Source organism: Arachis ipaensis, chromosome B10, assembly GCF_059453495.1.
Source record: "Arachis ipaensis isolate K30076 ecotype BB chromosome B10, ASM5945349v1, whole genome shotgun sequence".
NCBI classification, from domain to species: domain Eukaryota; kingdom Viridiplantae; phylum Streptophyta; class Magnoliopsida; order Fabales; family Fabaceae; genus Arachis; species Arachis ipaensis.
In genome coordinates this window covers 130,290,646-130,303,943 of record NC_142435.1, presented here as the reverse complement: position 1 = coordinate 130,303,943, position 13,298 = coordinate 130,290,646, and positions in this window count along the sequence as shown.

Genomic DNA, 13,298 nt, shown 5'->3' with positions numbered 1-13,298 from the left:
CTCTTGCTCATTTGACATTGTATGCAAGCCATACAGCGCGTTGCTTCCGAGCAACGACCTAACTTTAGTGCAATAACATCTTTGATCCATGTCATGAAGATTCTATTATGTTTTTATGTTGGCTATTGAAAACCTAACACAACCCTCCTCCTTTATTCAGGTTTGGGATCGGCTATGTGCTGCAGGTATAACATAGGCGGAGTTTATTTAATATTTTTAAATATCTATAAAAATTATTCTGATTGAAATAAAACTGGCAAAAAAAGGATTTTAAATTATGTTGTCATTTTCACATTGGACAATTTTAATTGCGAGTCGAAGTAGGACGAACAAGAAGCAATTATATTTATATGTCTATAGACATAATTTTTTTTTAAAAATAAGTAGTATGACATTATTGTAAAAAAAAATTTAGCTGTTATAATTATAGATGCCTTTTATGTTAATTATTATTTTTTAACTTTTTAAATATACTATGATCATATAAATATGAATTTATGATGATTAAAAAATAAAGAAGTTGATATATTTGGTATGAACATAAGTGCTTTTGCTTCAGTTACATACTTAATTGTATTGTTCTCTTCCTCTCCTCTCCACCTCCAGTTGTCAATTTCTTTTCATCATGCAGGTGCAAAAATTACTTAGTTATGGTTGAGTTTTTTTATTACTATTATTTAATGTTCATCAACGTGATTTATAAGAAATGCGTTTTTTTCTCAAAAATATTTTTGAATGAAAAAACTTACATTGCTTGAATAACCTTTATATTATCATTTATAGACCCAACATTCATTATCATATATATATAACATTTGAGGCATAAACTGAGGCCCGAAAGCCAGAGCACCCAACGGAATCCAATTTCACAAAATCTCGTTATGCCACAACAACCTCTCAACTCAAGTTCCCAAAGTCATCCGCAGCTAGTACAAATCAGACACTATACTCCTTTAACCATAGCATGTGTCACCATAAGATAAAATCTCTATATATCTTTATATATTTACATCTTTATAGTAGAGCAACCCATAAGATTTTTGAAAATGTGTTAGGGTTTCTGAACCTGTGTTTGCTTGCAAGGATCATACTATACGCTAATGAAGCTTGAGTAACAAAACAGTAAGTACCATAATTTTCTCTAAAGCTTCATGGTGAGATGAAGGGTAAACATGTCCAATGCCAACTTGTAAAGAAGTTATATATGTACATCAACGCCTTCTAAACTGGTTAACATTATATTCTCCTCCCAAAATAATATCACATCAAGATATTTAAATCCCCACATCACAAAAAAGTGATTGTTAAGAGTATTTTTATTAGGAAAATAATGCTAGAAAAGTATACAGTTGAAAAGTTGAACCAAAAGAAAGATAATCCAATGACTAAGATACATAAAGAATCAGGAAAAATCTAAGAAGATTACGAGTGAATTCATCAATAAATATTTAAGTATAAATGAATTTAATTCAAGCATAATTTATAATAGTACCAATAAGACAAGGCTCTATTAGTCTATTCTTTGTTCCGTTGTTCTGTAAGTAGTAGTTTGACTCTTTCTATACTTGTATGCCCTTTTTCTATCGGATGTTCATTTTACTAGGTGTGCAGATAGTTATTCTAATATTAAGATTTAGGTGAATAATTTAGAAGTGTAGTATGTTTTTATTTAATTGATGTTTATGCTAGGGGGACAATGACTTTGGGGAACAATATGAACAACGGGCCTTAATAGTTAGCCCAATTAGATTAATAACATAGGTACACTGATAAACACTCCATTTCTTAAATCCTAATTTTAATTATCTTAATTAATATCATTGTAATCATCCCATCCACTCCCCCTTTCTTTGACCCAACAGTCAAAACCTTTCCCCTTCCCTAATTTTCGAACACCCTTCAGGAAAGGAAACGTTAATCTTCCCTCCCCGCTATTTCGAACGGCATTGACGAAGGAGGACCTTCCCCATTAGCCGCTCCTTTTTTGCTGCTACCCGTAGTTCATCCTACCAATCGTCGTACCGAGCATCCGCCAGCGCCTCTATTGCGAAGACCACCAGCAGCAGAGGAGAATCCCTGGCCCCCTCGAGTGGAAATCGCCCAGAAACCTCCGGCGTTGGCCTTTAACCGCAGTCTCCCTAGGTTGTAGCCGTTGCATGTTCGCCTTGGTTGGAGTCATTAACGGGTGCAACAAGAGAAGTCGTGGGGTGTGTTTCTCTTCCCAGATTGAAGGTCAGAGAACCGATAACCGTATATTGAATGTTTAGATGTTTACAGTAACTTTTATGTTCTGGCTGCTTGGAAGGGTTTTGTTGCTTTCGGAAATTCTTGGGTCTGTTTGACTTATCCTTTTGTTTGTGAACGAAATGTAGTGGGAAGGAATAATGATACGTACATGTTTATGAGCATCCGGGTTTCCGCGTCTTGTATTTTAACGAGTTACTGTATTTGGTTTTGTTTTGCCTTCGGTTATTAGTAAGTCAGCAATTCGTATGAGGCACGTGCTATGAATATGTTGCTTTGTGAGTTGTTTAATGAATATAGATAGGATGGTCAATTTATTCATTAAGCGTATGGTTGAAAATTTTTTCCAGGTGATTGTAACTTGGTTGATGATGTTTAAAATTTTTTTTTTCATTCCAAAACTTAACCTAAGAGGCTGTCAAAATTTAGAAACTGTTAAATACTCTGATTATGAATATTTGATAAAGAAGAGATAGGCTTGAATTGGAATCCTGTTGGTTTATTTTACATAAAAATTGTAAATATAATTTGGGATAAATTTACTTTTTTCTAGTATTAGCTAAAAGTGTATTTTACTTCATCCTCAAATGTCCACTTGCATTTTGATCCATTTGATTGGAATGGATATAAGTAAAAGTACTTTTGGCGTTAAATCTAACCGTGCAAAGACTATATTTACATGTTGATAAGCATATTTGATAACCATCCCAATCAATATTAGGACATATTTTGGTGACTTACGTAATTAGAACTTCAATTTTTAATTGCTATGTTTACAAGGATCTTGTTTAACATTTAATTTTTTTTTAAACTGGCTATGTACTCTCACTCCAATCGACTGTGGGGGTGTTATGCTGTTGATTTTGATATGTTTATTTTTTTTAAATTATAGCACGAATAGTAATATCAAATGGTTCATGGTTCCTTGGATTAAGGCAAAGATGTTTGAAATTTGTTGGAGCCTGGCTTGAAATTTTAGTGTTGTTTTCTTTGTCTGTTTCTGGTTCATATGATGGACATTAATTTCTATAAATAACAGGTGTTTAATTTTGTAAGAAATGATGGATTGAGAAAATGTGACATGATCTACATCATTTAGGTAGTACTTGCTGATGTTGCTAAAGCTGGTCAATATTAGGACTTGTTTTGGTGATTTGGGTACTTAGAAGTTCAATTTTTTAAAGTAGCTACGTTTGCAAGGACCTTTTGTAACTTGAATTTTTTTAAAACTGCCTATGTACTCTTACTGCACACGACTGTGGGTGTTATGCCTTTGTACTCTTATTGCCTATGTACTCTCACTACATTGTAATTCTCATTTTATTTATTAATCCATGGGTAAAAATTTTTCCCAAGTGTTTGCAAGTTGGTTGACAAAATTAATTTTTTTTTTCATTCCAAAACCTAACCTAAGAGGCTGTCAAAATTTAGAAACTGTTAAATACTCTGATTATGAATATTTGATAAAGAAGAGATAGGCTTGAATTGGAATCCTGTTGGTTTATTTTACATAAAAATTGTAAGTATAATTTGGGATAAATTTACTTTTTTTTAGTATTAGCTAAAAGTGTATTTTACTTCATCCTCAAATGTCCACTTGCATTTTGATCCATTTGATTGGAATGGATATAAGTAAAAGTACTTTTGGTGTTGAATCTAACCGTGCAAATACTATATTTACATGTTGATCAGCATATTTGATAACCATCCCAATTAATATTAGGACTTGTTTTGGTGACTTACGTAATTAGAACTTCAATTTTTAATTGCTATGCTTACAAGGATCTTGTTTAATATTTAATTTTTTTTTTAAACTAGCTATGTACTCTTACTCCAATCAACTGTGGGGTGTTATGCTGTTGATTTTGATATGTTTTTTTTTTTTAAAATTATAGCATGAATAGTAATATCAAATGGTTCATGGTTCCTTGGATTAAGGCAAAGATGTTTGAAATTTGTTGGAGCCTGGCTTGAAATTTTAGTGTTGTTTTCTTTGTCTGTTTCTGGTTCATATGATGGACGTTAATTTCTATAAATAACAGATGTTCAATTTTGTATGAAAGGATGGATTGAAAAAATGTGACATGATCTACATCATTTAGGTAATACTTGTTGATGTTGCGAAAGCTGGTTATATTAAGACTTGTTTTGGTGATTTAGGTACTTAGAAGTTCAATTTTTTAAAGCAGCTACTTGCAAGGACCTTTTGTAACTTGAAATTTTTTAAAACTGCCTATGTACTCTTACTGCACACCACTGTGGGTGTTATGCCTTTGTATTCTTACTGCCTATGTACTCTCATTACATTGTAATTCTCATTTTATTCATTAACCCATGGTTAAAAATTTTTCCCAAGTGTTTGCAAGTTGGTTGACAAAGTTAAAAAATTTTTTTTTCATTCCAAAACCTAATAACAGACAACTCTTAAGTTTTATAAATAAACACCCGAAACCTATAGAAATAACCATACTCTATCCTACTAAGCCGACCATCCGCGATATACCACTAAGACACCATTCGTAATACACACTAAAAAAAACAATTCGCAATTCAAAGGCAAAAATCATACTGGCACAATTAGAAATAACCATCCACAAACCTAAGCCAGTGAACATCCATATTATAACTATTGTAAGTAATAACATGCAATTTTGTATCCACACTAAAAGTAACCATCTACTCACCTAATAACGCGAACATCCACATTATAAATCCTGTAACTAATCACTAGCCATTCGTAATCAACATTAAAAGTAACCATCCAGTAATATATTGAGGTGAACATCCACATTATAACTCGTGAATAATAACATTCCATCCGTGATACACACTAAATAACCATCCAGAAACAAATAGAAATAACTATATGCAAACCTACTAAACCGAACATCCGCTTTATTTATCTTAGTTACTAAGACACTCGTATATAAAAAAAATAACCATGCACAAGCCTAAGGAATCGAACATCCATACTATATGACATTTAAATAATCAAAAACAAATAGCTAATCCGATAAGAAGTAACCATCCAAACACCAGAAAAATAACAATCAATAACCGTAGTAAAGCGAACATCCTAGACATGCCACTCGAAGTTAAAAGCACACAACATCCCAAATTTATTAAATGGTTAAAATACAGATTATACGACATGTATTTATGCAGACAGTATTCTACAACCAGTCAATCGACATCCAGAAAAGTATAAACAGGCCAGATACTTGAGTAGCATCAAGATAATGCGATGAAAATACCAATTTCATAATTTTCTTATCATAGAAAACCTAAACAAAGAAAATGACCATAAAACATACATATTGAGTTGTATGACCTAACAAAAGGGACCTCTAATATAACATAATGGATGCAATATCGTAAACAATCTAGGTATTGTCAAAGGAGTTTAAGAGCGACATGAATCTACCAAGTCCTTGCTTAGCAATCTGCTGAGCGGAAGCCTCCGAAGCTTGATTTACAGCAGATTCTACACAATTATCCTGAAACAAACAAGCTCAATCAAAACCAACCCACTATCGACGTAACCAACCCAGTAATTTCCGTACATTCTATGGCCTACAATCAAACATACACAAAGTAAGTAGATACTATAATAAAATATCAACTAAATAGAATTTATTAATACTATATCCAAAAATATGATATTAAAATTTATTAATATGCATGAATTAATCTAAAGTGGCACCTAATGAGTTAGTATTGTGTTAACTATTATTTATATACAGAATGCATAAATCCACCACATATCAGGTATCACTACACAAACTAAAATAGAGTCTTCTACTACCATGTAAACAGTCTCGTTATTAGCTCCTATAATTTTCTTCCATATTTATCCAAACTTGTTAGTGCACTGTGCATGCATGGTTTGATAGCATACAGATGGGGATTGTAACAATTTTAGTCGCAACCATGTGCAAAATTTTCATATTTAACACTATACATATATTCAAAACATGTCAGGGTGACCTATTAAAGAGGTATTGTAACACTTCATCATATCTAGTAAATAAATTTCTAACTTCATCTTCTTTAGAACTTTTCACATGATTCATTGAAACTAGTTATAAAAACTTAGCAAGAACCCAATCTGTAACTAGTAAGTAGTAACAACTAACTAGTACATTGTATTATAACATTTCACCATTCTAAAAATGTAATTTTTTTCTCTTTTTAGGTAGAAAAAATTCAAACTAATCCTTTCACCCGATCATCCACTTATATATTACACTTTAACTAATAACCACATGAATGAACAAGAACACCATCCAAATTATTCCGTTTGTAACAAAATATCATAATGGATTAAGAATGTTGAGCTTTTAATAACTATCTAATTTATATGAAAATAAACATACGTCTAAAAGAAACAAGATACATTGTTTACCTTGTCCAACTCTTCACTTTCTCCGTCGAACGAATCACCGGTAAAAGAAACTGGCACGAGACAACTCGGTTCAACGGAATTGTGCTCCATTAAAATTGGTTGTGATAGGTGGAGACCTTGGGCTGCAGGGACTGCAATGGTGGAGGCCTTGGGCTGCAGGGGCTGCATAGGACGTGATCACGGTGACCTACGTCGGGCTGCACGGTGCACGGGTTGACGGGTGTAGTGAAAAAAAAAATTTCTCCACTTGGGGGCTGCCGGACGTTGGAACAGGGAGGGAGGGCTGCGTGGGTGGGCTGGGAACCAAGAGATAGGGGATATGGAAAGGATAAGAAACGTGTGCTAGTTCCCAAGTTGGTATAATTAAATGGTTATTAGTATAATTAAATCCATTTTGACTTATCCTTTTAAATTTTGAAAAATGGTTATTAGTATAATTAAATTAATTATATCATTAATTAAATTTATGAATAATTTACATTTGTAACCCCATTGTTCATATTGTTCACTAGAATTATTGTTCTCCTATACTTTTCCTTTTAGTAATTAAATTTAATTAAGTTGATCCGTTAATTTATTATTCAAAATCATTCCAACAAGAATTACTTGCTCAATGTATACGTGAATCGGTAAATGGCGCATATAAATTTTTAACTTTTGTAACTTCTTCCTCATCTCAACATCTCCGACTACATTCACTATTTTTTTTTTTGGAAACTCAAGTGCAGTCAACTTCACCTAAAGTCAATTGCACCTGAGTTTTCACCTTTTTTTTTTCTTGCAATATGTTCATTATTTTCTGATTTTTCTTTGTGTGGCTGCTTCTTATGTCAATAACACTGGGTTCGGAAGAGGTTTGTAGACCAAATTGAATGAAGTGAATATATAGTGATTTTAATTAGTGTATTAGTGTCTATTGCAAAGAGATAGATACAATAATTGTACCTAGAAGACCTTCCAATTGTATATGAACAAATTAGTAGGAAAAAAAAATTCAGTGTTTATGTTGAAGAAAGTTCTATGTTTATTGTTACGAAATTTTTGTATTTGCTTCCTCTGTTTTCTTCTAAAAATATTGTATATTTACTTTAAAAAAATTTTGAGCCTATTCTTATAAATGTTGTATGTTTTATTGTAAATAAATTTCAATATTTATTTATTTTATATATATATATATATATATATATATATATATATATATTAAGTTTGTGTGTTTACTTTTAAAAGATTTATATGTTTATCATAATTAAATTTCTGTCTTTATCTTAATAATTTTTTTGTTTGCTTTCAATGTTTTTTTTTTAATTTGCGTTTACCTTATAAAAAATGTATTTATTATTATAAAATTTTTGTATTTAGCTTAAAAAATTTGTCTTTTTTTCTATGATTTTTTTCAAAAGTTTATTTATCATAAAATTATTCTATATTTATCGTCATAAAATTTCTTTAATATTTCTTTTTTATTCTTCTTGTCCATAATTTTTTTAGAAATACAAAAACAAAGTGAAAAAAAAAAAAGCAAATAAACAAAGAAACATATTCTGGCCCAACCCAATATAAAATTGGAGGTTCACTAAGTGAACTCGCACCTTGTCCGTACAATGAGATGTCCTCGATGTAACTCGATCTTCACAAGAGAAGATTCAGACAGCTGGCGGAAGTTTCTAAGGGGTTGGACCTGAGTAAGAGGGCCCACTCGAACAGATAGAGATAAAGGAGAGGGACTTACCCTCTCCTCAGGTACGTCACTTTTACTCAAATTAGCCACCTCCTCGTACGGAGGCTTATTTTGGTATCAGAGTGTCCTTGTAGGTGGCCCCACCCGCCGACCTATTGATGACTATTGGTCCCACAACATCTCAACCCTCGCACTCAGGTTTTGACCCTCACCTCCAACGATCTTTTCACCAACAGTTCAGCGGACAACCGAACAATGGCGCCATCGGTGGCCTTGTGTTTGGCCTAAAGCCAAGAGGAAGCTCTCTCCTAGATCAACCCAATCCAGCAATTTCTTGAGAAGGGTAAGCTGTCAGAAAACAGGGAAGAAGCTAAGATCGTAAGAAGAGATGCCGCTAAATATGCAGTAGTGCAAGACCAGTTATACAAGAGAGGGCTCAGTCAACCCTGCTGAAGTGTTTGCGGCCCGAACAAACGGAGTATGTCTTAAAAGAGGTACACGAGAGGTGTAGTAGACACCACATTAGGGGTGTACTATGATGATCGACGCCAGCGAATAAGTGAAGAGGTGCCTCAGATGCCAAGAAAACACAGACTTTCATAAGGCACCGGCAGAGGAGCTAAGCTCCATCATAGCCTCTCGACCTTTCTTCTATTGGGGAGTTTATTTGCTGGGCCCTTTCTTGACGGCCCCAAGCCAAGTCAAATACCAACTAGTGGCCATTGACTACTATACCAAATGGGTAGAAGTAGAACCTTTGGCAAGTATATCGTTTGCGAACTGTAGGAAATTCCTGTGGAGGCAAGTGGTCGCAAGGTTTGGAATCCCTGAAATTGTGATATCGGATAATGGAACTCAATTTTCAGATAAGAAGTTTGGAGAGTTCCTATCAGGCCCTGGCATCAAGCAAAAGTTTTCCTCTGTGCATCACCCTCAAAGTAACGGGTAAGTAGAGGCAGTGAACAAAGTCATTCTGAAGGGACTGAAGAAGCATTTGGATCAAAGGAAGGATTCATGGACAAACGAGTTGGCATTGGTCCTATGGTCTTATAGGACAATGCTGCAATCGTCTACCGAAGAGACGCCCTTCCATCTCACTTACGGCATGGACGCCATGATTCCCGTGGAGATAGGAGAACCCAGCCCAAGGTTGTTATTAGGAGGAGTTGAGGAGGCGGCCGAAAAAGAGCTAGTAGATGAAACCAGCGCCCATTTGTTGGAAGTAGCGCTAAAGAAAAGGTTGGCACTACACTACAACCGTAAGGTTCATAACAAAAGATTCGAAGAGGGAAACCTGGTATTACGACGCAACGACATCGGTCCGTCGACACCAGGGGAAGGGAATCTCTTCTCCAACTAGGAAGGACCTTACAAGGTAAGGAAGGTGCAAGGAAAAAATGTATACAAGCTCGAGCTACTAGATGGGAAGGAGATTCCAAAGACTTGGAATGCGGCTAACCTCAGAAGATTCTACTCCTAAGGCTTAGACGGTCTCCTAGCTATGGTCTCACGATTTGGTTACTTTTCTTTCTCGTATTCATTTCATTCCTTGTGTTCATTTTTATTTACTTTGTTTTAATCTTGCAAGCCTACTTGTAGTCTCATGATATATGAAAAAAGGGGTACTCTTTCTCCTTACCGTCAGCTCGGAACAGCGGCAAGGGATTTTGATGAGGCCTATTATTTTAAAACTACTAGTATTTTGTGTTAAAATTTATTGTTTGGAAATTACTACCAAGTTACGAGTATGGCTTCCCATAACTGATCAACTCAGAAGCCCCTGCACGAAGACACACGGATATCCATCGATACAGGAATAAATGACCAATATCATACATGAAAATAAACCAAGTTTTAACAAGCCCACAAATCGGGAGTTCAAAGGGCAACACATAAGCCCAGCAAACAAAAAGACATCAACATTACAAGTTTAATTACAAATTTTTCACTTCCTCAGTATGTCAACGATCTTGCCATCTTGGATCATTTTAAAAGCACCAACAACCGAGATGTCAAATTCAAGGACAATTAGTGAGACTTGGGCTTTGATCCCCTCCTCGGTAGCAGCTATTGCGTCCCGGGCATCTTTGATAATATGCTTGTTCTTTTTCTTCATGTTTGTGACCTCAAGGGTAGCTGCGCCAGCCGATCTCACGGCTTCCGCCAGCTCTTTTTCTAGTTCTTTCACCTTACTCTCTCGTCCACTTCGGTCTGACCTTGAGCGGTGTTGAGTTGCTTTGAAAGGGAAATGTCCCGATCAACAAGACGCTGGATCTCGTCATCTGCCACCTTCATCTTCCTCTTGGCTTCGCTCAGTTTAGCCCCCGAGGTCTCTCCTTTAGCCTTCAACTTAATAATTTCACGCTGAGCCATCTTGTACTTTCCATCTAAAATCTGACATTAGACTAAGATTGACTCCACCTTCCTCATGATAGCGGTAGCTCGGAGAAGGCTCCAATATGTCCACCTCGCTTGGGCGGCTAGGTCCTCATCCCAGAAGAAATTTCCAGTGCCTGGTAGTAGCTGGAATCAACAAAGAAGCCCGCATCGAAGTTTTTTCCATCACAGAGAGCACCTAACCCGGCTTGGAGCTGGATTTTGTTTTCTTGGTGTTGGGAATCACGACCACTTCGGGCTCCTCAATCTGAGCACCCAAAGACTACGCAACCACCGCAAGTTGGCCATGGTCAACCTCACCACTAGCCCTGGGCCCAGGAGGTAGCCTAGTCAGAGGCTGAGATTGAACCTCCAGCTCGTCGGCTTGAGAAATCTCGACTTGAGGAGTGGAGGAATCAGAGTTCTCGTCATCCCCAAGAAAGAAGTGAGTCATCAAACGACTAATCAAAGTATTCTCAACAGCCATCCCAACTACAAAAGAAAAAGAAAACCAAGTTATGAAGTCAGCAATTAGGCAGCAATAAATAAATCAGGGCATCGTCAGAATAACAGAAAGAAACATGAATTTATCTATGCAGTCCTGTCCGGCTTTCCGGTCACCCATTAGGAGGTGAGGGTTAAGGGGATGAGAACCAAATATTGCCAGCAAGATATCGGCAATTTGCTGGTTCTACCGACCTAAACCTTCATAGGTCGTTTTGATTAAGTAGTTGGAAAGGTACCCCTTTTTATGCTTCCCCTCCCAGAAAGGGTTTGTGAGTAAGAAAAAGAAGAGGAAGACTTCGACGATGGTCGGGAGCTCCAAGTACTCGCATATCATTTCAAAGCACCGGATGACAGCCCAGCTATTCGGATGAAGTTATGAGAGAAAAACATCACACCGATTTAAGAGAGCCATGATGAAGGGAGAGAAGGGAAGTCGAACTCCCAAGGTAGTGAACATAGGTTTATACACCCACATCCAGTCCGGGACACGAGGAGCCTTAAGATTAAGTTGGAAAACGTGTTCCTGGGAGCCCGGCACCAAGAGTTCATAATTTGCCTCCTTGAGGCTGCCTCGCATAATGCTCCCAAGTCACGGAGCTCTGTTAACTCCTCCGTGGTTACCCTGGAGGATGTGCTCGTGACACCGGTAGTACACTGAGTGTACTGATTCACAGAGGGTCACTGCGTCATACCTACAGCGGGAGCACTACTTAAATCGTGAGGGCGGGAGAAGGTTCTAAGTCAAAACTAAGTTATTCTACACTTAAACCAAAATCATTCTACACTAAACCATTCTAGCCTAAATTGCAAAAAAAAAAAAGACACCTGCGGTACCCCTAAAAGCTATCTAGCAAGCATTAGTTCGATCTAAAAAAGCAACAATAAAAAGGAAACCAAGGCTACAATGACGGAGAATAAGCAAAAATGGCACGGATAAATGGTCACTTACTAACAATTGCAACGCAGAAAGGTGCTAGAAGATGAAAATGGCAGGACTCTCGTGACAGTAGTAAAAAATCTGCAAGCAAGGAGGAAAATGGCATTTGCAGAAGGGTAGATAAATGGGTAAGTAATGGTAAGCAATTGTGGAAAAAGGCTAGGCCCAAGTAAAAGGCCCCACCCGAACAGATAGGGATAAAGGGGAAGGACCTACCCCTCTCCTTAAGTACGTCACTTTTACCCTAATTTACTGCCTTCTCGTACGAACGCTTACTTTGGGAGTGTCTTTATAGGTGGCACCACTTGCCGACCTACCGACCTCTAGGGGTGGCAAGCAGGGAAGCCTGCCCCGCCCCGCCAGAAGCCCGCCCTTTGGCGGGTTGGTCCGCCCCGCCCCGCCTAGCGAGGCGGTCCTAGAATCCCACCCCACCCCGCCTAATTGCGGGCTGGCAGGCTAAGTCCGCCAAAGCTCCTTTTTTTTTTTAACTATTAACTACTAAATAATATATATAATTTTACAACCATATTAATAAATTTATAATTTCTAAAGGTATAAAAAAATTATATTTTTTTATATTCACAAACATTAAAGTCTTTATAATTATAAATATCTAATAAACATAATTATAAACCAAATTTTCATCCAAAACATAATTATAAATATTATCTTCAAAGCAAAATAAACATAATCCAAAACATAATTATAAATATTGTCTCCAAAACAACATAAACATAATCTAGAACACTCAATTTTCATCTTCATACTCTTGTAAGTTGGGTTGGGGAAGTTGGATTTTGGCAAAAAAAATTGCAAAAATACCTTCTTACAAAAAAAACTAAGCCCGGCGGGAAAGTCCGTCCCGCCCTGCCAAAGCTCGCAGTTTAAGCGGTTTGGGTTAGACGGACTTTTGCTCTTTGGCGGTCCCAATTTTTCAACCCGACCCACTTTTTTTAGCGGATTACGCGGGTCGATCCGGCGAATTTAGACCCATTTGCCACCTCTACCGACCTCGCCACTCTGGTTCTGACCACCTCTAACGATCTTTTCACCACCAATCTAATGGATGACTGAACACAACATATAATAAAAAAGAATTTGTTGAAGAAGAAAAAAAAAGACAAAAAAAAAAAGAAAAAAAAGTCACAAAA